The 26,974-nt window shown below is 41.9% G+C and overlaps 1 protein-coding gene across 2 annotated transcripts in view; it reads left to right on the top strand.

Annotated features, from left to right (window-relative positions):
- The window catches only part of DNAJC17 (DnaJ heat shock protein family (Hsp40) member C17), a 42,146-nt gene that overhangs the window by 242 nt on the left and 14,930 nt on the right, over window positions 1-26,974 (top strand). The window lies entirely within an intron of this gene.

The raw sequence follows: 26,974 nt of genomic DNA on the forward strand, positions 1-26,974 counted from the left end.
CAGGCCTGGCGGCCCTTCCTGTCTTGGCGCCTCGCCAGCAGCTGGCACCCGCTTTCCAGGTTCGGCCGGGCCCTGGGCGCGGAGTGAGGGGCGGCCCGACGGCCTTAGAAGGTGGTTTCCCAGACGTTTCCTGGCCGGTCTGAGGGCCTCACGAGGAATTGGGGTGCACAGAAAGAAGGCTCCTTGCGCAGGGTACTGTACTCTCCCTATGGCCCTTGTGTAGAAGAGAAGTGGTTGAGTGAACTGAATGAGAGGAAACCCTAGCCCCCTCCCTGCGCCTGCGCAGTGTCAGCCCCTGACTCCGCTTCTGCCGTGTCGGTGGCTTGAGGTACTACTACATAGTCACCTATGAAGGCCGATTTAACTCCGCTTATAGCCTAGGGCGGGAAAAAAGGCCGAGTCTCAAGGTTTCTCCACTCCCTTTTCATCTTTCTTGGCAGTGTGACCTATGACTTTGTCATTTCTTTTTTCCACCCCAGCCCATTGTTGCCCTCTGAAAACGTGCTAATGGGCTCAGAGACGGAAGATCAGAAGAGTAAAGGCAGATGGCCTTAAATTAAGTTCCACGGGAAAGGGTTGATAAAGGTGCCAGGGAGTGAGATACTAACCGATCAAGCTATAATTAGGAGTTTTGTTATCTTCCCCTGGATAATGGTAGAGGTTGTAACAATGTAGGAAGGGGAAGCAGATAATTCATCAGATGAAAGTTAATGCCCGCGAATGTCCCTGTAGTTCCTGGCTGTCTAGCTCATGGCTTGAGTGAGCTTGTGAGAAGAGGAGGCTCTGGGGCAGAAAAGCAAGGAGACCCACAGGGTTCTGGAAGAGAGATGCTATCAGCCTGCACATCACTGTCTCCCGCAGCTGCCACTGAAATCAGGAGTGGGCCGTGGGTGTGTACAGAGCACCAAAAGCATCCGCTACACCCATCTCATAAATCCTAAAATTTCAGTGTTAATAATGCCCAACACCTATATAGTGCTTACTGTGGGCTGGACTCTATTCTGAGTGCTCTACATTTGTAAATTATTTAATTGGTACTTCATTAATAGTGAGAAATTACTTTGGACATTTCACACCAAACCCAGCCAATATGTTGGAACCCTGAAGTTGGGAACTTCTGAGGAAGGCATTTGGGTAGCTGCTGATGTGTGTATTGCTCAGAGCTGGACGTGGATGGATGAGATGCCATTAAAGGGGTCAGGTGAGGCTATTGTCTAGCAAGAGACCAATGTCTGATTGGGTCAGTATGGATAGGATCCATTTTTCACTCAGATGAGATAAGGGATATGTGAGAAGGCTCTTTATACAGGATAAAAGGTGCTGTTCCTATCTTTTAATATTGGGAGGCACAACTATAATATAAGGAAGAACATGGTAAATTCCTTAAGAGGGATACAGACAAAGTACTGTGGATTTTCATAGTATGCTGAGGTGGTTTCTAGTTTGGGAGAAGGGGTGGGGAAAATAGATAAGTCGTTTGAAGCCTTGAAGAACAGGCAGAGTTTGGCTATGTGGAGAGGAAGGAAGGATACTCCAAGAAAGGGGAGTCCACTTTGTCTGGAGCATAGGCCAAGAAGAAAGAGTAAAATTAGATAAACTGTGAAAAGTAGACTTGAAACTTTGGAGACACTGTCTAGTTTCATGGTGATGGATACTTTTTGGTAGAGAGCCAGGGAGACCTAGGCCCTGATGTTCCCTCTTTCCTTGGTTCAGTGCCTGTCATATTTTCTAACAGTGCCTGGAGGACCTTTATATATATTTATTTATTTATTTATATATATATATAAAGCATGTAGAAAAAAAGGCCTTCTAAACTTTGGTTGTCTGGTCATATAGTCTAGGAGTTGTTCCTTTGGTGTCCATAGAAAGGTGACATGAATGGAGTAAACCCTGAAATCATGTATAATATTGTGTATTCATTTTTGAGGAGAGGAGTTAATTCTTACCCCAAAAAAGACTAAAGAAGCCATGATCTAGGCCAATCTCCTTGTATTAATGATGGTGAAACTGAAGCTCAGAGAGGGTGGTTAGTGACAGAATTGGAACTGGAACCTAGATTCCCTGATGCCTGGACCAGGTCATGTTCCTTCCACTGTGTCACTTTGGCCCTTGTCCAGCACCATACAGCTCAGCTCATACCAACACCAATTTTAACTTTCCTTCAGACCACTTTTCTGTGTATATCTGTATATCCATCTGCTGGTTTGAGTTCTCCATTTGGATGCTTCACGGGGGTCTAAATCTTACTACATCTAAAATTGAATTCTGGACCTTCTGTCTCCAAACCTTCTCCTTCCTTGCACTTCTCTCTCATGGTAAATGGCACTACCATCCATCCACTTGAACTAGGAACCTGGAGTCATTCTTTGCCCAACGTGGGGCTCAAACTCATGACCCTGGGGTCAAGAGTCGCATTCTCCACTGACTGAGCCAGTCAGGTGCCCCTGGAGTTGTTGTTGATACCTCATCTTCTCACTTCTGCCATCTAGTCCATCACCGGGTGCTAATGAGTTACCCTCCCAAATAATTCTCAAAACTGTTCACTTATCTTTGTTTCCACTGCTGCCAGTCCAGCCCAAGCCCTATCAACTTCCATCTGAACAATTATAGTAGTCTTCCAATTTGTCTTTTTACTTTCAATCTGTTGCATTTTGACCTGTTGTACACTGACATTCTATTCTTTTCACAGAAAATGGAATGATCTTGATAAGAGCCCTATTGCACTTTTAATAATACACTCAATATAATTTCTTAACCCTTCATGCATGTATTTCCTTCTGCCAGGAATACTCCTCTGCCGCTTCTGTTAACCTGGGTTACTTAAAAAACATTTTTGGGGGTTAAATGTCCGACTTTGGCTCAGGTCATGATCTCATGGTTTGTGGGTTCGAGCCCCGGGTTGGCCTATGTGCTGACAGCTCAGAGCCTGGAGCCTGCTTCGGATTCTGTGTCTCCCTCTCTCTCTTTCCCTCCCCTGATTGCATATTATAAATTTTTTTTTTAGATTTTTTAAATGTTTGTTTGTTTATTTATTTATTTATTTATTTATTTTGGAGAGAGAGAGAGACAGAATGTGAGCAGGGGAAGGGCAGAGAGAGGGAGGGAAAGAATCCCAGGCAGTCTCCGCACATCAGTGCAGAGCCCCACACAGGGCCTGAACCCACGAAACACGAGACCATGAGCTGAGCCTAAATCGAGTTGGACGCTTAACCGACTGAGCCACCCAGGTGGCTCAGAAACCTAGCTGAGGTAACCTAACTTACTTAAAAGTAACCTAACCTGGGTTACTTTTTTTTTTTTTTTTTTTTTCAACGTTTATTTTATTTTTGGGACAGAGAGAGACAGAGCATGAACGGGGGAGGGACAGAGAAAGAGGGAGACACAGAATTGGAAACAGGCTCCAGGCTCTGAGCCATCAGCCCAGAGCCCGACGCGGGGCTCGAACTCACGGACCGTGAGATCGTGACCTGGCTGAAGTCGGACGCTCAACCGACTGCGCCACCCAGGCGCCCCTGGGTTACTTTTATTTATCCTCCAGAACTCAACTTAAATGGCATATCCTTAGAGAGGCCTTGTCTATTATTCTCTTTCATAACAGTTGGCTTTCCTCCTTTCTAGCACTTATTTCAGTTCGTAATTACATATTTATTTGTGTGATTATTTGTTTGGTGCCTTAATCCCCTCTGTACTCCTAGCTCCGAGGAGTGGATCTGGTTCATTCACTTCTGTAGCAGCCCCTTCTGTGACTGACACAGAAGAGACTCTCTCGATAAATATTTGTTGAATGAATGAGGTAGTGGCTATAGAGACCACTACAACTTGACTTGAGAATCAGGAACCTTGAGGCAGTCACTGTCTCTCTTCGGGGCTGACTTTCCTCAAATGTAAAATGAGGGAGCTGGGCAAACTCTGGCTTCAGGGGTCAAATGGCCTCTACTACAAATTTTGTAATAGGCCATGAGCTAAGAATGGTTTTTACACATTTAAAGGATTGTAAAAAAAACAAACAACTCAACAGCAAAAAATCAAACATGTTAAAAAATGGGCAAAGGACTTGAATAGATATTTCTCTAAAGAAATACATAAATGGCCAACAAGTACATGAAAAGTTGTCCAGGGGCACCTGGATGGCTCAGTCGATTGAGCGTCCAACTTCAGCTCAGGTCATGATCTCATGGTTTGTGAGTTCGAGTCCCACATTGGGCTGTGTGCTGACAGCTCCTATTCTGTGTCTCCCTCTCTCTGCTCCTCCCTCGCTCACTCTCTGTGTCTCTCTCCTTCAAAAATAAATAAACATTAAAAGCGAAAAAAAAAGATGTCCAATACCACTAATCATTAGGTAAATATAAGTCAAAAACACAATGAGATACTACTTTACACCCATTGTGATGGCTATAACTATTATTATTATTTTAAGCTTATTTATTTTTATTTTGAGAGAGAGAAAGGGGCAGGGAGAGAGAGAATCCCAAGCAGGCTCCATGCTGTCAGCACAGAGCCCAGTGTGGGGCTGGATCTCAGGAACTATGAAATCATGAGCTGAGCTGAAATCAAGAGTTGGACGCTCAACCGACTGAGCCACCCAGGTGCCCAAAAGAGAGAGAGCATGTAGCGCAGAGCCTGACTTGGGGCTCAATCCCAGGACCCTGGGAGCACAACCTGAGGCAAAATCAGGAGTTGGTCACTCAACCAACTGAGCCACCCAGGCGCCCTGTAAGTTATATATATTTTATAATGAAAACAACCAACTAACCAAGCCAAACCAAAATCAGAACAAAAAGGAATGTTTGACAAAGACCACATGTGGCCTCCTAAAATTTTTGGCCTTTTACAGAAAAAGTTTGCCTACCCATACTAGAATTAGGGGCAAGTTCAGCTCTACCTTTCTATTCATGGAACTTACCCCTTCTGTCAACCTCGTAGTGCATCGAGCCTCACAGGTTCAGAAATGGGCTAAACAACGCCTTTGGTGGAAATTTAAAGACTCAGCAATTCCCAGGTAGACATTTTTGTTCCCATTCCAGCCTCAGAGGAGATAGGCTGGGCACGATGTAATCTTCTTGTAGAAAAGCCTTGAGTCAAGGACCTGGATTTGGTGTGGAAGCGTTCCTGGGAAGAGGATCATGCCCTGGAAATTCAGTCCCCTGCTAGAATCCAAAGCAGTAAGCCCCTGATGCTTACGTGCTCATGTGCACGTGCCTATGTGTGCTCATGCATACACCCCCCATCTCCCACTCACTCACTCACTGTCTACTGGGGCAAGTCCCCAAGGCCTGCCAAAATGAAGACTAGGTCATGAATTCATGCTGTTTGCAAGCCCTCGAGAGAATCTGAAATAATCTCAGGAATTAACCTGGGCGACTACAGTGGCGTTATGGCCTTTTTCCTAGTTCTGCTCTTGTCCTCTTGAGCCTCTTCACACAGCAGCCAGAGTAAGCCTTTAGAATGTGGATCAGATTGTGTCACTTCTGCTCCAACTTCCCAGTGGCTTCTCATCAGTCTTAGAGTAATACCTGAAGGCCTTTCTTGGCCCTTGGGGCTCTTGTTGCCTTTCCTTCATGTTCCCTGCCATTCTCCCCTTGCTCACTAAGCTCCTGCCATCTCAATCCTATGTTATGTTATGTTATGTTATGTTATGTTATGTTATGCATAGCATAAAATTTACCATTTTAACTCTTTTTTAAAAATGTTTGTTTATTTATTTATTTTTGAGTGAGAGAGAGCACAAGCCAGGGAGGGGCAGAGAGACAGAGGGAGATACAGAATCCAAAGCAGGCTCCAGGCTCTGAGCTGTCAGCAGAGCCCAATGCAGGGCTTGAACTCATGAACTGTGAGATCATGACCTGAACCGAAGTTGGACGCTTAACTGACTGAGCCACCCAGGTGCCCTATTTTAACCCTTAAAAAAATTTTTTTTTAAATCTTTATTTATTTTTAAGAGAGAGTGCAAGCGGGGGAGGAACAGAGAGAGAGGGAGACACAGAATCCGAAGCAGGCTCCAGGCGCCCAGCTGTCAGCACAGAGCCCGACATGGGGCTCGAACTCACAAACTGTGAGATCATGACCTGAGCCAAAGTCGGACGTCCAACCGACTGAGCCACCCAGGCGCCCCTAACCCTAACCCTTTTTTAAAAAATGTTTTCTATTTATTTTTGAAAGAGAAAGAGTGAGAGCAAGCGGGGGAGGGGCAGAGAAAGAGGGAGACCAAGGATCCAAAGCCGGCTCCGAGCTGACAGCAGAGAGACCAATGTAGGGCTTGGACCCACAGACTGCAAGATCATGACCTGAGCCAAAGTTGAACACTTAACCTACTGAGCCACCCAGGTGCCCCTAAGATGTTATTTTTTAAAAGTAATTTGTATACCCAGTGCGGGACTTGAATTCACAACCCCAAGGTCAAAGTGAGCCAGCCAGGTGCCCCCCTTTTTAAGTTTGAATAATATTTCGTTGAATGTATATGCCACATTACCATACTTTGTTTATCCATTCATCTGTTGACATACGTTTGGATCATTTCCACCTTTTGACTGTTGTGAATAATCCTACTATGAACACAAGTGTATATATATCTGTTAAAGTCCTGCTTTCAGTTCTTTTGGATATATACCCATAAATGGAATTGCTGGACCATATGATAACTCTATGTTTAATATTTTGGTTATACTGCCTTATGCAGCAGCTACACCATTGTACATTCCCACCAGCAATGTACAAGTGTTCCGATTTCTCCACATCCTTTGCAACACTTGTTATTTCCTCTTTTTTTGGATAATAACCTTCCTTCTGGGTGTGAAATGGGCCTCAGGTGATTTTTTTCAAACTCACCTAACACATTCTTGCTTCAGGGCCTTTATATCTGCTAATCCTTCTGCTTAGAACATTCTTCTCTGGCAGTTGTGTATTTTATATCTCATTCCCACCCCTTATTCAGATTTCTTTTCATGTATAACCTCCTCAGGGAGGGTTTCCCTGACCACCAATTTATATTAGCTACCTCCACACCCCGACACTGCTACATATATTTCTAAGTAGTGCTTCTCACTACTAACGCTCACTGCCATTTTATATTACTATACCCATCTGCTTATCCCCCATTAGAATGTAAAAAATCCAGGAAGGAAGGGACTTCCTCTGTTTATTGCTGTCTCTAGCACGTAGAATAGTGCCTAGCCCTTGATAGGTGCTCAGTGAATCCTTGTTGAGTGATTGGATGAATATGCACTATTATTTTCTTAGACAGTAGTACTTTGTGACAAAGTAAAATTACTAGACCAAAAGTAAATATATCTAAAAGCTTTTTAACAGAATTTTTAAAAGTAATCTGTACACCCAACATTGGGCTTGAACTCACAACCCCAAGATCAAGAGTTCCATGCTCTACCAACTGAACCAGCCAGGCCCCCCACTAAAAGGTTTTTCAAAGTTTTCTTTCAGAGAAGTAGTACCAACTTATACTCTTGCCAAATAGGCAGGATTGCCCATGTCTCTGCTCACAGCCCCCACCCTGACTCTTGAAAGCAGCACACTGTGTGCCCAGTGCCCTGCCCAGAACAGGCACACACTGGACCTTTATTAAATCAAACTTTACAGTGTTCTTCCTGTTTCATTTTGGTTTCCTTTCCCATTCTCCGTGTGTGTTTCAGAGGAGAGTAGAACTATTTCCCACAAACATTTGATTCCACAAACTTTTTTTTTTTTAATTGAAAGAGAGAGGATGCAAGTGAATGAGAACAGAGAGAGAGAGAGAGAAAATCCCACAAGGGGGAGACAGAGAGAGAGAGAGAGACACACACACATACACACACTCACACACACACACACACACACACACACACACACACACGGGGGGGGGGGGTGGGGGGGGTGGGAAGCGGGTCTCACTGGAAGTGGGGCTCGAGCTCACCCAACGAGAGACTCAAACTCATGAACTGCGAGATCATGACCTGAGCCAAAGTCAGATGCTTAACCAACTAAGTCACCCAGGCAGCCCTGATTCCACAAACTTTTATTAAGTGCCTAGCATGTGTCAGCCTCAGAGTTGGTGCTAGGGATACAAATGTGAAAAAGTGGTCCCTATAGAGTTGCCCCATCTTGCCTGTTTCCTTTTTCCACCTTTTCCATCTCTTGCTCCTGTGGCCCATCTTTGTGTGTGTGTCCCATCATTATGGAATGCAGAGGTTAAAGTTTATAATTCTAGAAGTTGATGCTTTTTTAAAAAATGTTTGTTTATTTGTTGAGAGAGAGAAAAAAAAAAAAAAAAGCAGGGGAAGAGCAGAGAGAAATTCCAAGCAGGCTCAACACTGTCAGTGTAGAGCCCTATTGGGGGCTCCAACTCATGAACGGAGAGATCATGACCTGAGCCGAAATCGAGTTGGATGCAATCAAGAGTGAGTGCTCAACTGACTGAGCCACCCAGGCACCCCTAGAAGTTAATGCTTTTTTAATCAGATCATCACTTCCTATAGAGTGTAGCTTTGTATAAAAAATACCAGTTTCAGGGGCACCTGGGTGGCTCATTTGGTTAAGCATCTGACTCTTGCTTTTGGCTCAGGTCATGATCTCCATTTGTGAGTTCGAGTCCTATGTTGGGCTCTGCACTGACTGTGGCTTTCTCTGCTTCTCCCCAACTCATGCGTCCACGTGAACATTCTCTCTGTCTCTCACAATAAATGAAAGAGAAAAGAACAATTTTTATAACTAATCTTTAACAAATAAGGCAAAGAATTATTGTTTATTACATCTACCATATGGCAAAAGTGGATGAAAATTATAATACAGAGCATTGAGCAATGTTGGGAATTGTCAATGTGCTTTTATCATCACCTTTGACTTCTTAGCAGTGATAGTTAAGAAAGTGGACTTTGACTCGAAAGTAATTGTTAAGTCATTGACTCCATGACTTAACTAGTTTGTGACCTTGAGCAAATGTTTAACCTCTGTGTGCCTTGGCTTCCTTGTCTGCAAAATGGGAATGATGGCAGTCCCTTCCTGCCAGCATTGTAGTAAAGCTCGATACAAGTAAAGCATTTAGCATGGTGCCTGGTACAGAGCGAATGCAGACTACATGTTAGCTCTTGCTGTTAATATTGTCCTTCCACCTCCCTTACATTGTAAGCACTAATGTCAAATACACATCTCCCACACCTCATGTCTAAGGTTGCCCTCTACTCCTTAGCCCTTCTCACTCATTCCAGCCCTGACAGGCCCAGTGCTGACTCAGTGATTGTCATAGCAGTCAAGGTAGAAAGGAGATCGGGAATTAGGTAGAGCAAAATTGAGGATCAGCAGACTTCACTGTTCAGTTCAGATCTACAGATGAGTGGAGTATATCACCAAGGACAAGGTACCATATGGGTATGGTGGGGTTTTAGAGCTGAATAAGACATCAGTCTGCTTTCGGCCAGCTCACACAGTATAGTGAACAATGAATTTTGAGGTAAAATGAAAGAGGTTCCATATATAGTATTTAAGGAAAATACTTATAGTATTTAAGGAAATTCCTTATAGTATTTAAGGAAAATGCTATAGGAATAAAGAAGGCATGATTCGGGGCCACATGGGTGGCTCTGTCAGTTGAGTGTCTGACTTTGGCTCAGGTCGTGATCTCACAGTTTGTGAGTTCGAGCCCCACAGCCATCTCACTGCTATCAGTGCAGGGCCCACTTCAGATCCTCTGCCTCCCTCCACTCTGCCCCTCTCCCCCATCTCTCAAAAACAAAACAATAACAACAAAAAAGAAGGCATGATTCATAGAGTGGCAGGATTAGGGAAGACTTCTCTGAGGAAGTGTTTTTGTGCAAGACCTTGAGGGGAGAAAAGAATATATCACAGGAGGGATCTTCACGGTTGTTGATTCTCTTCATTTTGTAAACAGGAGGATAGAGGTCCAGAGAGCTTATGGAACTTGCTCCAGACCACCCAGATAATGAGCATCAGACCCAGACTGGAGCCCCAGTATAATATTCTTTCCACTCCTATACAGTTGGCACAGGTCTCTGTAGTCTATTGCAGCCTCACCTTTCATTTGAAGCCCTTTGTAGGGTATGTAACTCATTGTATCTTGGCAAGCATTACTTGATGAAGCCAGGTACTTGAAAATCCATTTTGATTAACTCTTTCAAGACTCAAATTTTACGTCTGTTTACCAGGAAAACTACCAAAGACACTTAACATTGACATTTTCAGGAAGGAAGGTTATATTATAGCATATAAGTTACTTTAAGGAAAAGCCTATTTTACCTATATGCTAGCTAATACCTCTATTTAAACTCCGTATTTCTGGAGCCTGGGTAGCTCGGTCAGTTAAGCATCTGACTCTTGATTTCGGCTCAGGTCATGATCCCAGGGTTGTGGGATCAAGCCACACATCGGATTCTGCACTGTCAGTGTGGAGCCTGCTTGGGATTCTCTGCTCATGCTCTCTCTCTCTCCAAATAAATAAATAAACATTTTAAAAAAACCCTCCATATTTCTATTATATTCTAGAAGGTGATACACCAACATTCTTCCAGAATTAAGAAGAATACGTCTTTGAGGACAGAGAATAGAGAAGGGCTTCAAGGAACAGCATGAGTATGTAGGTATAGAAGTAAAAGTGCCTGGCATGACAAGGAATGGGACATTGCCTTGGGTATGTTGAAGATATGACAGGAGCTGAATCTGAAAATGTGGTATCTTTGGACCTCTAGGTGCTATAGTGGTTGGACTTGATTTTATGGACATCTGGGAGCCATTTCTGAATGTGAGGTGTGCCTGATTCAATTCACTGTCACAGGAGCCTTTCCCAAAGTCTCTTACTTGAAGACTCAAGGTTGGGCACAAGTCTGGTTTCTCTAGACGACTGTCCTTCATTCACCAAGGGCCTGACTAGCACTGGGTGGCTCTGGGAGCCAGGCCTCAGCCCTATCTGCATCCCTCTGATGGTTAACTCATTCCTGGGTTTTATTGTCCGGAGCTCTGGATTTTTGAAGTTACTTGGCTGCCTGTTAAGTCAAAAGCAATGATTCATTTGTGTTTGTAAGCTGCAGGTTATTCATTAGCGTTTAAGATAATACCTTACATTTATATGACACCAAAGTGCTTTCACATAAATTATCTCATTTGATGTGATCTTCAAGACGGGCCTATGAGATAGGTAAGGAATATTAGGTCCAATTTATAGATGAGAAGACTTAAGACTCAAGAGTTTAATTGATTTGCCCAACATAAGGTGGCTAATAAATGCAGAGTGCTTGCCCAAACCCGAATTTTCTGCTTTTATTTCAGAGCTTTTTCCATGACCCACACTGCAGGCGCAATTAGGGCAACAAGAGACAGGTCTGTGGGCCCCAGAGAGCCTCATGACTCCAACTGTGACACAGAGCTTTGACTCTGAGTAAAGCTGCCAGACCTGGGTGAACCCGACAGGTATTAAGCTGATCTAAACAGCTTGAGGAAGTGCATTAAAATGTATGTTGAAACTATCACAGTGCAGTTTCCATTTTAGCTAAAGCAACATTCAAACTATTCTCCATCCAGGGGTGCCTGGCTGGCTCAGTCAGAAGAGCATGTGACTCTTGATCTCAGGGTTGTAAGTTCTAGCCCCACTTTGGGTGTAGAGATTACTTAAATATAAAATCTTAAGGGGCGCCTGGGTGGCTCAGTCGGTTGAATGTCCAACTTCGGCTCAGGTCATGATCTCACAGTTCATGGGTTCGAGCCCTGCATCAGGCTCTGTGCTGACTGCTTGCTCAGAGCCTGGAGCCTGCTTCAGATTCTGTGTCTCCTCTCTCTGTCCCTCCCCCACGCACGCTTTGTCTTACTCTGTTTCTCAAAAATAAATACATGTAAAAAAAAATTTTTTTAATAAAATCTTAAAATAACAAAAAAAGCAAAAAAGCAAGTGTTCTCCATTTGAATAGTTGCTTTCCCAATTTTTGCTGTTCCTGACTGCTGTTATCTAGTTATTATTATTTTTCTTTAAATTGACTCACTTCTTTTTACTAATATAAATTTGTTTTTACAGGAAACCACTGTGTTACAGGAAAAAAGGAAATAAGTAAGATGCAGGAAGTACCAAGGCCCAGAGAGAAGTTCTGTACCCTGAGAGATGGCAGAGATGGGGCAGAGAGAATGCTTTGGGACTGGGGACCCAAGTCTGCAGGGGTTGAGGGTGGCAGTAGGCAGGGGGGAGAAGTGAGGGGCAGTCAGACTCAAAATATCTGGTAGATGTGAGGGGTGGGAATCTACTGCCTGAGGCAAGAAGATGGGCAAAGATTTTGGAGTCTGAGCCTGATACAGGGATGCTTAGGGTAAGGATGGGAGGGAGGGAGTGGGGCTGTAGACAGGGCTCCTTGGGGTAGCTGGTTTGGGAAAGTAGCCTAAGAATGGTAGTGCTGGGGTTAGGCCCAGGAGGTGGTGCTGAGAGGGGTAAAGGAAGGAGGGGGACCCAGAGGTGAGAGCCTGAGGGATAGGAGTGACCTCAAGGATGGTCCAAGGACCCAGATCCAAAGGGTGCATACGGGCAACATTTGGGGAGAAGCAGGTCAAGCTCTGTGTACAGTGCCAGTTGTTCCAGGCTGTATAGGTCACCGAGTCTGGGGCCTTGGGCCATGGTTAGCAAGCAACCTGAGAAGGATGTTGGTGTGAGGTCCAAGTTCTCCCGGTATCGTCTCAGTATCAACAGCAGACCCACATCTGGAAACATTGAGCTGAGGGGACCGGTCTGGGGGCTGGCTGGCACCTGCTTGTACTGAGCCTTAGGAGCTGTGTGGTTTTTGTAATGACCAGGCATTTAGGGATTTCTCTGCAGTGCTGTTGCAGTGTGGGCCAGAGGCTGTCGGGAATGAAAATGACCAATATGTTAGGCAAGAGGAGCTTCTGCATAAGTACCCCGAGCTCTGTGGTTTACTTTCTGCCTGTGACGTGAGGCAGTCACATAACCTCTGGTGTTCTAGCTGGTGTGGGGATGAGATGTCTGCCTCCCCCAGGCTTGGGGAGAAATTAAATGAGTGCCTGGGCTGTGATTATGGACTGTTCCCATTCCTGGAACCAGGCCTGATAATGGTTTTCTAGCTGATTCACTGGCAAGGTTTAGTACCTGTTGTCACACAGAGTGGTCTCCTTATCTGTCCTCTATCTGAGTCTGACCTATGAGTCTGGCTTTTGAGAACTGGGCTTAATTACCTGTACCACTTACTTGGTCCCAAGTTTTATCATAAGGACAGCAGCCTTTAAAAAAAATAATGATCTCTTCTTTGTAGGGCACCTTTCTTTTAAGTTAATGATGACTTTTATATTTATGGGACCCCTTAGCGCCTTGCCTTTTTTGAGTGAGTCAGGATGCCGTTTCCCTCAAGAGGTGAAATTGGAGGCAGGTGAATTGTCAGAGGCCCTGCTGCGTGGCTGGCACAAAGCCCAGTGGAGATGGCTGGAGACCCACTTCCCAACCCACTCCCCTGCTCTGGACTTAGGTTGCTACAAGTGGCAGAACCAGTTATGGGGCCTCCAGGAAGGGCTAGGTGGGTGCTAATTCATGATTCATCCTTCTCCTCTGTGATGTGGGCTCTGGGGGATAACATTTAGTTCCCATCATGGTTCTTCTGACGGTCTGCCCTAGTGATTTTTTCTCTTTTCCAGACTTGGTTTCTCAAGAGACAGCATTAGCAAGTAGAAGGGAAGATTGCAAAATAGCAGTAAGGTCTCCTAGGGTCAGGACAGTGCTCACTTCTACTCTTCACTGGGCCTGAAGTAGACATAGTTGAGACTTTCTGAATGTGTTTTGGTTGAGAACAAGTGAACGTGAGCCCCTTTCATTCAATAGGTACTTACTGTGTACCTACTAAGATTAAATGCCAGGCACTGTTCAGAGCACTGTTCTGGGCCCTGGGCATAAGCAAAACTCCCTGCCCCATAAAGCACATTCCCTTTATTTGTAAGGGGAACCCCCATACTTTCCTATGCCTGTGGGCTCTCATTTGAGGCACAATTATAACAGTTATAAGATTTAAATTTTTTTAATTTAATTAAAATTTAATTAATTCGTTAAATTCATTTTTAAATAATTAATTTTAAAAATTGTAAAGTTATTTTAAAAGAACCAAAACAGTTTATCTGTTTTTCCAGACCATACCAGAAAAGAAACAGCAGATTAGAAGCACTTCCAAGGAAGTGCTGGCATATGGCACAGACTAGTAGAGAGTGACTAGGGAAGAGACAGAAAAAGTATAGAAAGAGTAAGATTTAAGATCTTCGCCTCAGTCGGTTGAGCATCCGATTTCGGCTCAGGTCATGATCTCATGGTTCATGAGTTCGAGCCCTGCGTCGGGCTCTGGGCTGATGGCTCAGAGCCTGGAGCCTGCTTCGGATTCTGTGTCTCCCTCTCTCTGTGCCCCGTCCCCGCTCATGCTCTGTCTCTCTCTCCCTCAAGAATAAATAAAACATTAAAAAAAAATTTTTTTTTTTTAAAAAGATCTTCGCCACCTAGGGAAGCTTAGGAAAAGCCTGACTCTTTGCCTTCAGTAGTGCCTGAAGGTGTTACGCTGTTCAGTAGTTTATGTTCTGGATGACAATCCTGAGACGTGGAAGTCAGACTAAATTCCAGTAGTGTCCTAGGATGGAGAAGGGGAAGCTAGAGGCAGCAACAAGTTAGAAAGACCACACCTCGGCAAATTGGAATTTTAAGTCCTTATGGAGCTTCTATTCATCTGAGATCTTTGTCTTTCCGGGGCTGGGCTTTGGAGACAGCCTGGTCCTCTGAAAAATCATGGTCTGTGCAGGGGACATTGGGTGGGAAGCTACTCTACTGTCACCTGGCTCCTCCTCTCTGTGAAGTCTCAGGAAATGCAAATGAATGTTGCCAAGTGCTAGGGAGACCAGAGGATTTAGGGGAAATCCACAGGTAAAGAAAGAAAGCTTCAAGTGTTAAGACAATCTAGTAGCCTTTGGCAACTTCTTGAGGCAACTTCAATCCTGCCTGACTGATCTAGCACCTGCAGACTCAGTTTCATGGAGGAGCTGCCATCCCCGGTGCCTGGGATTAGACAGTCCTTAGCTTTATCCCATACCATTACAAATAGGGTCTCTACTTCTCTATTCTGAAAGTCCCTCTTCCTTCCCAACTTTATCATAGTTATAGAACATATTTTGCATCTTTTTGCCCTGAATCCAGCCTCTTGAGCTGCTAATAAGGCAGCATTATTTCATAGTAAACAATATTGATACCAGAAGCTTTTTCAAAGGCCTGTTTCAAGAGAGTTGTGTTTACATGGTGAGAAATTCTTTAGGCAGCAGTCACTTCAGGAGGGCTGGACAAAGCTGGCAATCCAGTTTGTAGCACAAAACACCAAACTCCAGGCCAACTGGTTCAAAGACAAAACTGGCCTTCCAAGCTAAAACCCAGGAATGGGCCCTGCCCATGGCAGGTGTAACAGCTAAAAATTGTAATAACTAGTTAATCAAGACAGACACACTTCACCAGCATTGTTAGGCCACCTGAGTTTTAGTTCATGGCCACTCTTAGAAGATCTCAAGCTCCCTACCCTTCCCTCTGCTCTTTGAATCAGAGTATTTCAGAGCCCCTGGGAGCTAACCAAGGATTACATTTTAGAACTACAGCCCCAGCAGACTTGAAATCAGCCCTCTCCGTCTCGAGAATTCTAATTGGGCTGACCTGGGCCCACTGTGAACCCATGCCCATCCCTGGAGTTGCTGTCAGGTTGGCATCATCCTCAGCTGGTGTCACACAGTTTACTTCCCTCCTGGAAGTGGATAGGCAAGAGGTTTGGGACTTATATTGAGTGCCTAGTTTTTGTCAGGGACTTCACATGGATTATTTTCTTTAATCCTCACAACTATCCTGTGTGTAGGGGATTCTTTCCTCACATTGTTGTTGAAGAAGCTAAGGCTGAGTGAGATTCAGTAATTTGTCCAAAGTCATGCTGGTAGTATGCAGAAGATTCAAAATTTAAAAACACATCTGTTAGGGGTGCCAAGGTGGCTTAGTCGTTTGAATGTCCATCTCTTGATTTCAGCACAGGTTATGATCCCAGGGTCATGGGATCGGGCCCCACCTAGGGCTCTACCCTGACAGCCTGCTTGAGATTCTCTCTTTCTTTCTCTCTTTCTTTCTTTCTCTCTTTCTTTCTTTCTTTCTTTCTCTCTCTCTCTCTCTCTCTCTCCCTGTGCCCCTCTCTCCCACTCGAGCACTCTCTCTCTCTCTCTCTCTCTCTCTCTAAAATAAAAAAAATAGGGGTGCCTGGATTGCTCAGTTGGTTGAATGTCCAACTTTTGATTTCGGCTCAGGTCATGATCCCAGGGTTGTGAGATCAAGCCCTGCATCAGGCTCTACCGTGAAAACGTTGAGCCTGCTTGGGATTCTCTCTCTCCTTCTCGGCACATGCGTGCATGCTCTATCCTCAAAATAAATATTAAAAAAATTAAAATAAATAGGGGCGCCTGGGTAGCTCAGTCAGTTAAGCGTCCAACTTCGGCTCACATCTTGATCTCTTGGTTTCTGAGTTCAAGTCCTGCTTCTGGCTCTTTGCTGACAGCTCAGAGCCTGGAGCCTGCTTCAGATTCTGTGTCTCCCCCTCTCTTTGCCCCTCCCATGCTCACGCTCTGTCTCTCAATAATAAATAAATGTTAAAAAAAATTGTTTAATAAAAAATAAAAAATTAAAATAAATAAAATAAAATAAAATAAAATAAAATAAAATAAAATAAAAATACATCTGTTAGATTCCAAAACTTTCTCTCTTTCAGTGAACCATGCTGTCTTCCAGCTTAGAATAGTAGAGGGAAACTGAATATCTCTGGTTTTTTTTAAGTTTATTAATTTTGGAATTTAAATTTTTTTAAATGTTTATTTATTTTTGAAAACCAGAGTGTGAGTGGGGGAGGGGCAGACAGAGAGGGAGACACAGAATTCCTAATAGGCTCTAGGCTCTGAGCTGTCAACACAGAGCCCAACTTGGGGCTTGAACCTGCAGACAGTGAGATCATGCATGACCTGAGCTGAAGTGGGACCTTTAACCAACTGTGCCACCCAGGCGCACCTTGATTTTGAGAGAGAGAGAGTGCACACCTGAGCAGGGGAGGGGCAGAGAGAGGTGGAGAGAGAGGATCCCAAGTAGGTTCTGCGCTGCCAGCACAGACTAAGAGTCAGACACTTAACCAACTGAGCCACCCAGGGGTTACCATCCCTGTTTTTTAAGATTGAGATATAATTGACATAAGATTTTAGTATAATCATTATTAGAGAGACAGAGTATGCCAGAGGGGGAGAGGGGCAGAGGCCGGGGGGGGGGGGTGGAGAGAGAGAGAGAGAGAGGGAGAGGGAGAGAGGGAGAGAGAGAATCCCAAGCAGGCTCCATGCTCAGTGCCAAGCCCACCAATGCAGGACTCCATTCCACAACCCTGGAATCATGACCTATGCTGAAATCAAGAGTTGGGGATACTCAGTCAGCTGAACCACTCAAGTGCCACATAACATTGTATTATTAACATAATGACACAATACATTGTGTACATTGTAAAATGCACACCACAATAAGTCTGGTTAACATAAGTCTGTCACCACACATAGTTACACATTTTTTTCTTGTGATAAGAACTTTTCAGATCTACTTAGTAACTTTCAAATATACAATATAGTATTATTAAATCTAGCAGCACACTATACATTACATTCCCATGACTTATTTTATAACTGGGAGTTTGCACCTTTTGACCCCCTTCACACATTTCACACACACCCCCCCCCCCACTTCTGGCAACCACCAGTCTGTTCTCTTTATCTATGAGTTTTGTTTTTGTTTTGTTTTTTAATTTTTTTTCGATTCCATATATAAATGAGATCATATGGTATTTGTCTTTCTGTCTGACTCATCTCACTTAGCATGATGCCCTCAAGGTCAATGCATGTGTCACAAATGGCAAACTTTCCTTTTTTTAATGGCTAAATAATATTACTGTGTGTGTGTGTGTGTGTGTGTGTGTGTGTGTCCAGCACATCTTTGTCCATCCATCAGGTTGCTTCCATGTCTTGGCTATTGTAAATAATGCTGCAATGAACATGGGGGTGCAGATATCTTATCCAGTTGGTGTTTTGTTTCCTTTGAATAAATACCTAGAAGCAGGATCGCTATATCATATGATAGTTCTATTTTTAATTTTGTGAGGAATCTCCATACTGTCTTCCACAGTAGCTGCACCAATTTACATCCCTACCAACAGTGCATGAGGGTTCCCTTTTCTCCACACCCTTGCCAACACTTGTTATTTCTAGTCTTTTGAGAACAGCCATTCTAACAGGTGTGAGGTGCTATCTTGTGGTACTATCACTGTGGTTTTGATTTGCATTCCCCTGATTGGTGATGTTGAGCACCTTTTTATTTACCTTTTGGCCATCTGTATGTCTTCTTTGGAAAAATGTCTCGTCAGATCCTCTGCCCATGAAAAAAATCAGATTGCTTGGGGTTTTTTGCTATTGACTTATATGAGTTTTTTTTTCATGTTTTGAATATTAATCCCTTATCAGATATATGATTTACCAGTACTTTCTCCCATTCTGTAGGTTGCCTTTTCATTTTGTGGATGGTCTCCTTTGCTGTGCAGAAGATTTTTAGTTTGATATAGTACCACTTATTTATTTTTGCTTTTGGTGCCAAATCTAAAAAATCATGACTAAGACTGATGTCAAGGAACTTACTGCCTATGTTTTCTTCTAGGAGTTTTATGGTTTCAGGCCTTACATTTAAGTCTTTAATCCATTTTGAGTTGATATTTTGTGTATGGTGTAAGGTAGGAGTCCAGTTTCATTCTTTTGTATGTTGCTGTACGGTTTTTCCAACACCATTTATTGAAGAGACTGCCTTTTCCCCACTATTTATTCTTAGCTCCTCTGTTGTAAATTAATTTACCATATATGCGTGGGTTAATTTGTGGGCTCTCTAGTCTTCCATTTCATTGATTTATGTGTCTGTTTTTATGCTAATACCATACTGTTTGGATTACTATACCTTTGTAATATAGTTTGAAATCAGGAAGTGTGATGCCTCCAGCTTTGTTCTTCCTTTTAAATATTGCTTTGGCTATTTGGGGTCTTTTGTGATTCTATACAAATTTTAGGTTTATTTTTTCTATTTCCATGAAAAATGCCTTTGGAATTTTGATAGGGATAGCACTGAATCTGTAGATTGCTTTGGGTAGTAAAGACATTTTAATAATATTAATTCTTCTAATCCATAAGCACAGAATATCTTTCCATTTATTTGTGTTGTCTTCAGTTTTCTTTTATCAGTGTCTTGTATTTAGTGTACAGGTCTTTCACCTCTTTGGTTAAATTTATTCCTAGGCATTTTATTCTTTTTGATGCAATTGTAAATGGAATTGTTTTCTTAATTTCTCTTTCTGGTAGTTCATTATTAGAGTATAGAAATACAACAAATTTTTGTATATTGATTTTGTGTCCTGCAACTTTACTGAATTCATTTATTAGGTCTAGCAGTTTTGGTGGAATCTTTAGAGTTTCTTGTTTCTTAAAGTAGGTGCTTATCACTATGAGGTTCCTTCTTAGAACTGCTTTTGCTGTATTCCATTAGTTTTGATATGTTATATTTCTACTGTCATTTATCTCAAGGTAGTTTTTTTAATTTCTCCTAGATTTCTCCATTTACCCATTGGTTGTTCAATAGTGTGATTGATTAATCTCCTCATATTTGTGAGTTTTCCAGTTTTCTTCCTGTAATTGATTTCTAGTTTTATACCACTGTGGTCAGAAAAGATACTTGATATGATTTCAGTCTTTTGAAATGTATTAAGACTTATTTTGGGGGCACCTGGTTAGCTCAGTTGACTAAGCGTCCAACTCTTGATTTTGGTTCAGGTCATGATCTCATGGTTCAGGAGTTCAAGCCCGCAGTCGGGCTCTGAGCTTTGAGTGAGGAGGATTCTCTCTCTCCTTCTGTCTCCCTCTCTCTCTGCCCTTCTCCCACTTGCCCTCTTTCTCTTTCTCTCTTTCTCTGTATGAAAATAAATAAATTTTTTAAAAAAACTTATTTTTGGCCTAATATATGATCTGTCTTGGAGAATGTTCTGTGTGTGCTTGAGAAGAGTGTACATTCTCTTGCTTTTGGATGGAATGTTCTACATATGTGTCTTAAGTTCCTCTGGTCTAATGTGCAGTTTAAGGCTAATATTTCCATATTGATTTTCTGTCTGGATGATCTATTTTGACCATTGATGAAAGTGGAGTATTAAAGTCTCCTACTATTATTATATCGTTGTCTATTTCTCCCTTTAGGTATATATATATATATATATATATATATATATATATATATATATATACACACACACACACACACTCCTATGTTGGGTATAGTATATTTACAAATATCATATCCTCTTGATGGATTGACTCCTTTAGCATTATATAAAGACCGTTGCCTCTTATTACAATCTTTATCTTAAAGTCTATTTTGTCATAAGTATAGCCACCTCAGCTTTTTTTTGGCTATTTGTAGGGAATATCTTTTTCCATCCTTTTACTTCCAGTGTGTGTGTGTGTGTGTGTGTGTGTGTGTGTGTGTGTGTCCTTACCTCTGAAATGAGTCTCTTGCAGGTAGCATATAGATGGGTCTTGTTTTTTATCCATTCGGCCACTCTGTTTTTTGACTGGAGTGTTTAGACCTGTCTGGTTTTTTAAACAGTGTTTTTCTTGATTTGACAAGTAATACAGGCTCATTATAAAAAGTAAATATCAGCTATAATCTCTCTCATATATATATATTTTTAACATTTTATTTTTATTTTTTTGATGTTTATTTATTTATTTAGGGAGAGTGGGAGTGAGCAGGGGAGGTACAGAGAAAGGGAGAGAGAGAATCACAAGCAGGCTCCACACCACCAGTGCAGAGCCTGACATGCGGCTTGAACCCATGAACCGTGAGATCTTGACCTGAGCTGAGACCCAAGAGTCAGAAGCTTAACTGACTGAGGCACCCAGTAGCCCCTAACATTTTATTTTATTTTTGGGTTTTAGTTAGAGTATGCAGGTGAGCAAGCGAGAGGGGCAGAGGGGGAGAGAGAATCTCAAGCAGGCTCCATGCCCAGTGCAGAGCCCAACATGGGGCTCATTCCCAGCACTGTGGGATCATGACTTAAGCCAAAATCAAGAGTCGGATGCTCACCTGACTGAGCCACCAGGTGCCCCTTCAGGAATATTTTTATTTTTCTTTTTTCTTCAAAAAACTTTTCAATTTTTATTTATTTCTGAGAGAGAGAGACAGACAGAGCGTGAATGGGGGGAAGGGCAGAGAGAGAGGGAGACAGAATTCGAAACAGGCTCCAGGCTCTGAGCTGTCAGCACAGAGCCCAACACGGGGCTCGAACCCATGAGCAGTGAGATTATGACCTGACCTGAAGTCAGATGCTCAACCAACTGAGCCACCCACGCACCCCAGGAATATTTTTATATTTTCATCTGCTGAGGGTGAGCTCCCCACTTGGCCTTTTCTGACATCAACCTCGTGAAGGTTTGAGGTGGTTTGTTACAGGTGGCAAGGGGAGAAGTCTAGACTTCCTCTATGGTCCTTGGTGGCAGAGGTGGGGTGGGGGCCACATTTTTCCTATGGTGTTTGGGCTGGAATAGAACAGTTACTCTCTGCAATAATAACTGCATGCTTTTTCATTGAATGGATTTTCAGTATCATAATTATCCCTCATTATGTCATAGTTTTCTCATGTGTAAAATGTGGCTTATAATAATTTCTACTTCATAGGGGTGTTTTAAGGGCTAAATAAGTTATTATATGTAAAGCACTTCAGACACAGCTTGCCATGCAGTAAGCATTATCATATAAGTGCCAGCTACTGCTGTTGTTGTTTTGGAATGTAAATAATTTCTGACTTTCTCTAATATAAATGCTATAAGTGAATACCACTTTTTATAAATATTGAATGAATTTCTAAATATTTCTGTAGACAGACTCTTAGTAGAGGGCTTGCTGGATCAAAAGGTCTGCACTTTTTATAGCCTCCTGATATACAGGGCCAGATTGCTTTCCAGAGTCATCAGGTCAATTTACATATTCACCACAAAGCCACCAACATTATTAAATGCCATCCTTTTTTTACTTGTTGTCAATTGATAGGACTTAAATTTTTGAATTTTGAAAAGGACTTAATCTTTGTGTGTGAGGATGAATATTTTTCATGTTATTAACTGTTTGTATTCTATGCATTATCTCTTCATGTTTTTTTCTCTATTGTGGTTTATTCTGGGTTTTTTTTCGTATGAGTTCTTTAGGTAGTAAGCATTGTGTTATCTGTCATATTTCATGCAAATACTTCCCTTAGTTTTCATTTCCGTATCAATTTTGTCTCTGATTTTTAACTGAGAGTCATTTAAATTTTTGTCATTGTAAATTTATTCATTCTGTGCATGCACGCATGTGTTTTCTTCCCTTGCTTTAATGCTTAGGAATTTCTTCCCAATCCCACAGGCAGATTAATAGTCTCATCATTTCCTTTCTTTTAGGTTCTTTTAGTTTTGTTTTTTGGTTTTTTTTTACTTAGTGTTTTGTTTTATTTAGTGCTTTGATCTATTTGGAGTTATTTTGGTATATGGTTTGAGATGAAGATTTAACTTTTTCTTCACTCAGTATAATATGTCTTAATAATACTTTTTACTATATGTTGAATTTTTACATTTATTAGTGTTTGTTTCATGGCCAGTCTTATATGTTCCATTAATCTTGCTTTTGTGCTTTTTACGATATACTTCCATAGCTGTTAGAGAATGTCGAGGTTTAAATTCTTTGGGCTTGGAGATCCGCAAAACCTCCTCAGTCATTCATCCTTGATAGAGGTTCACTACCCTTGAACTCAGCAGACTCAACACATCTGGCTCTGCTCAGACACACAGTGGAGTTTTCCCTTCTACTCTCTGTTCTATGAATCACATAACTTTCTTATATTTTCAGTAACTGAGTAACTTTATCATTCTTCAACCTTTGTTTCTTGGCCCAGTGGGCATTTCTTTGCCTATATGTGTGTTCTCATTCCCCAACATTTCTTCATCCCAGGTCTGTGCATTAAAACCTGTTTGTATGAATTTATTCTTTTCCTACTCTTCTTTCATTACTTTTCTTTGGTTGAAGTTTTTTGTTTTTGTTTTTTTTCTTTTAAGATTTTATTTTTGAACAATCTACACCTAATGTGGGGCTTGAACCCACAACCTGGAGGTCAAGAGTTGCATATTCCACTGACTGAGCCAGCCAGGCACCCCTGGTTAAAGTTTTTTAAAACCCAAAATATCCTTTGACAAAAACAGTTATTTTTATTTCTGTGCTTTATTGCAACCATGTCTCTTTTTTCATGTCCTTTTCTGCTCTCAGGACCTTTACCTCATTAAAGCAATTTTTAAAAATTTTGTTTGTTTGTTTATTTTTAACATTTATTCATTTTTGAGAGACACAGTGTGAGCAGGGGAGGGGGCAAGAGAGAGGGAGACACAGAATCTGAAGCAGGCTCCAGGCTCTGAGCTGTCAGCACAGAGCCTAATGTGGAACTTGAACTCATGAAGCGTGAGATCATGACCTGAGCTGAAGTCGTACACTCAACCAACTGAGCCACCCAGGGCTAAATTTTATTTTTCAGTAATCTCCACACCCAACGTGGGGCTCAAACTCACAACTCCAAGATCAAGAGTTGCATGCTTTACTGACTGAGCCAGGTGCCCCCACAGCAGAACCCTTATATTTCTCCTGTAAGCTGTCCTGAGGCTCTAAGAGAAGTCAAATTCTTTCACACCCGCTGTCTTGAATGTCCTTTCCAGCTCTCTGCTCACAGAACTACTCACCTTTCAGACCCAGCCCAGATATTGCCTTCTCTAAGAAGCTTGCAGAGCTAAAATTAGTCACTCCCTTCTCTGTGTTTCCATTTTTTTTTCAGTTTTTTTTCTTTATTTTAGAGAGAGAGTGTGTGTGTGGGTGGGCGGAGAGGGGGAGAGGGAGAGGGAGAGGGAGAGGGAGAGGGAGAGGGAGAGAGAGAGAGAGAGAGAGAGAGAGAAAATCCCAAGTAGGCCCCATGCTCAGGGCAGAGCCCGATGCGGGGCTTGGTCCCATGACCCTGGGATCATGACCTGAGCTGAAATCAAGAGTCAGATGCTCAATCAACTGAGCCACCCAGGCACCCCTTTATAAAATTATTTTATTTTATTTTATTTCATCATGATAAATGTACTCTTTAATCCCCCTCCCCTATTTTCCCCATCCCCACCCCACCCCCACCTCCCCTCTGATAACCATCAGTTTGTTCTCTATAGTTAAGAGTTTGTTTCTTGTTTTGTCTTCCTCTTTTCCTTTGCTCATTTTTTTTCTTTGCTTGTTTGTTTTGTTTCTTAAATCCCATGTATGAATGAAATCATATGGTATTTGTCTTCTCTGACTGACTTATTTCACTCAGCATTATACTCACTAGCTCTATCCTTGTTGTTGCAAATGGCAAGATTTCATTCTTCTTTACAGCTGGAAAATATTCCATTATATATTATATATGACATCTTTATCCTTTCATCAGTTGATGGATACTTGAGTTGCTTCCATAGTTTGGCTAGTGTAGATAATGCTGCAATAAACATAGGCATGCATGTATCCCTTTGAATTAGTGTTTTTGCATTTTGGGGGTAAATACCCAGTAGTGGGATTCCTAGATTGTAGGGTTCTATTTTTAATTTTTTTGAAGACACTCCAATGGCTGCACCAATTTGCATTCCACCTTTTTATCCACATCCTCATCAACACTTGTTGTTTCTTGGGGTTTTGTTTATTTGTTTGTTTTTGTTTTGTTTTTTAAGTGCGTTCCATGCCCAACGTGGGGCTTGGACTCATGACCCCAAGATCAAGAGTTGCAGGCTCTACAGACTGAGCCAGCCAGGTGCTCCTGTTTTTTGTGTTTTTGAGTTTAGCCATTCTGACAGGTGTGAGGTGATAGCTCATTGTAGTTTTGATTTGAATTTCCCTGTTGGTGAGTGATGTTGAGTATCTTTTCATGTGTCTGTTGACCATCTGGATGTCTTCTTTGGAGAAATGTCTGTTTGTGTCTTCTGCCTTTTTTTTTTTTTTTTTTTTTTTTTTTTTAGTGTTTATTTTTGAGAGAGAGAGAGAGGCATAGCACAAGCAGGGGAGGGTCAGAGAGAGAGAGGGAGCCAGAATCTGAAGCAGGCTCCAGGCTCTGAGCTGTCAGCACAGAGCCTAACGGGGGGAGCGGGGGGGGGGGGGGGCTCAAACTCACAAACCTTGAGATCATGACCTGAGCCAAAGTTGGACACTCAACTGACTGAGCCACACAGGCACCCCATCTTCTGCCCATTTTTTAATTGGAATATTTGTTTGTTGAGTGTGGAGTTTTAGAAGCTCTTGATGTATTTTGGATACTAACCCTTTATTGGATATGTCATTTGCAAATATCTTCTCCCATTTAATAGTTTGCCTTTTAGTTTTATTGTTTCCTTCACTGTGTAGAAGCTTTTTATTTTGATGTAGTTGCCATAGTTTATTTTTGCTTTATTTCCATTGCCTCAAGAGACATATCTAGAAAAATGTTCCTATGGCCAGTGTCTGAGAAATTATTGCCTTCAAGGATTTTCTCTTCAAGGATTTTTATGATTTCAGGTCTCACATTTGGGTCTTTAATCCATTTTGAGTCATTTTTGGGTATAGTGAAAGAAAGTGGTCCAATTTCATTCTTTTACATGTGGCTATCCATTTGTTGAAGAGATTGTCTTTTTCCATTGCATATTCATTCCTCCTTTGTCAAAGATTAATTGACCATGTAATTGTGGATTTATTTCTGGGTTTCCATTCTCATGGACCACTTTTAACGGCATCACACACAATAATGTAGCTCATTGTTTTCACAGCCATCTTCCTTGCTAAATACTGTCCTTCCTCTTCAGTGTCCAAGAAATACCTGATTTTTCTCTATATCCCCAACTCCAGCTCAGCCTGTTTATTCCTAGATATTCTATCAGTGGACCCAGGAGGTGGGATAGATTCAATGCTGTACTGAAGGGCTCTCAGAGAGTTCTCCTCCTACCATTAGATATCCCTCCTTGGAAATGAATAACCAGCCTGATATAATGCTAATATCTAGCCAGTGCATGAGACTGTTAACTTTTTCCTATAGGATCTTAAAATATAGAATAGTCAGCCCCTTATGCCTTTAAAGGATGGTTTGGAAATTGAGGGCCAGGCCAGGCCTTGAGAGAGTGGGATGTCCAGGATACATCAGTTTGATTAAGGCAGTTGTGTTTAGTTGTAGATGTTAGGAATATGGAGCTGGAAGGGTGGGGGTAAGATGGGCTCCATGCAGATGAGGAGAGAGGTAACCTCCTAGTTATACTGGTCTAGTTATACTGTTATACTGTTATACTAGGTCTAGTTATACTGTTACTTCAAAAAAAATCTGATGAGACTCTTGTTGATATTTGTCAAAGGAACACATTCTGGAAAGAGAATTGATGAAGAAGCAAATTAATGTATTAGATTAATTTCCTGTTTTTACATAATTAATTTTTTGTTTGAACAATGTTTCCCTATTTAAGTAAAAAAATAAGTTTTGTTTTTTTGTTTGTTTATGTGTCCTGTTTTTTATGGTTTTGCAGTAGAATGCCCCACATGAAACATAACTGCAAATATTCAGCTGTGAAAAAAAGAATAGTGCTTAAGTACAAATGGAGACATGATTCATTTAAAATAAACACTTAAACACAATTCAGGTCTCACAAGCACGTGGACTATAAAGTCTGTTTGGTAAAAACCCCCAGTTTTCTGATGTAGAACATCCAAAATGAATTCTAAAACACAAAGCAGTACTTAATATCATTCCTTTATAATAAAATCCATAAAGCATTCTCTCAAAAAAAAAAAAAATGAATATACTACCACCCAGGCTTCCCCATGCTCTTTTATCTTTCTTTCTTACTGATCCTT

The sequence above is a fragment of the Panthera leo genome, chromosome B3 (assembly GCF_018350215.1).
Source record: "Panthera leo isolate Ple1 chromosome B3, P.leo_Ple1_pat1.1, whole genome shotgun sequence".
Taxonomy (NCBI): Eukaryota; Metazoa; Chordata; class Mammalia; order Carnivora; family Felidae; genus Panthera; species Panthera leo.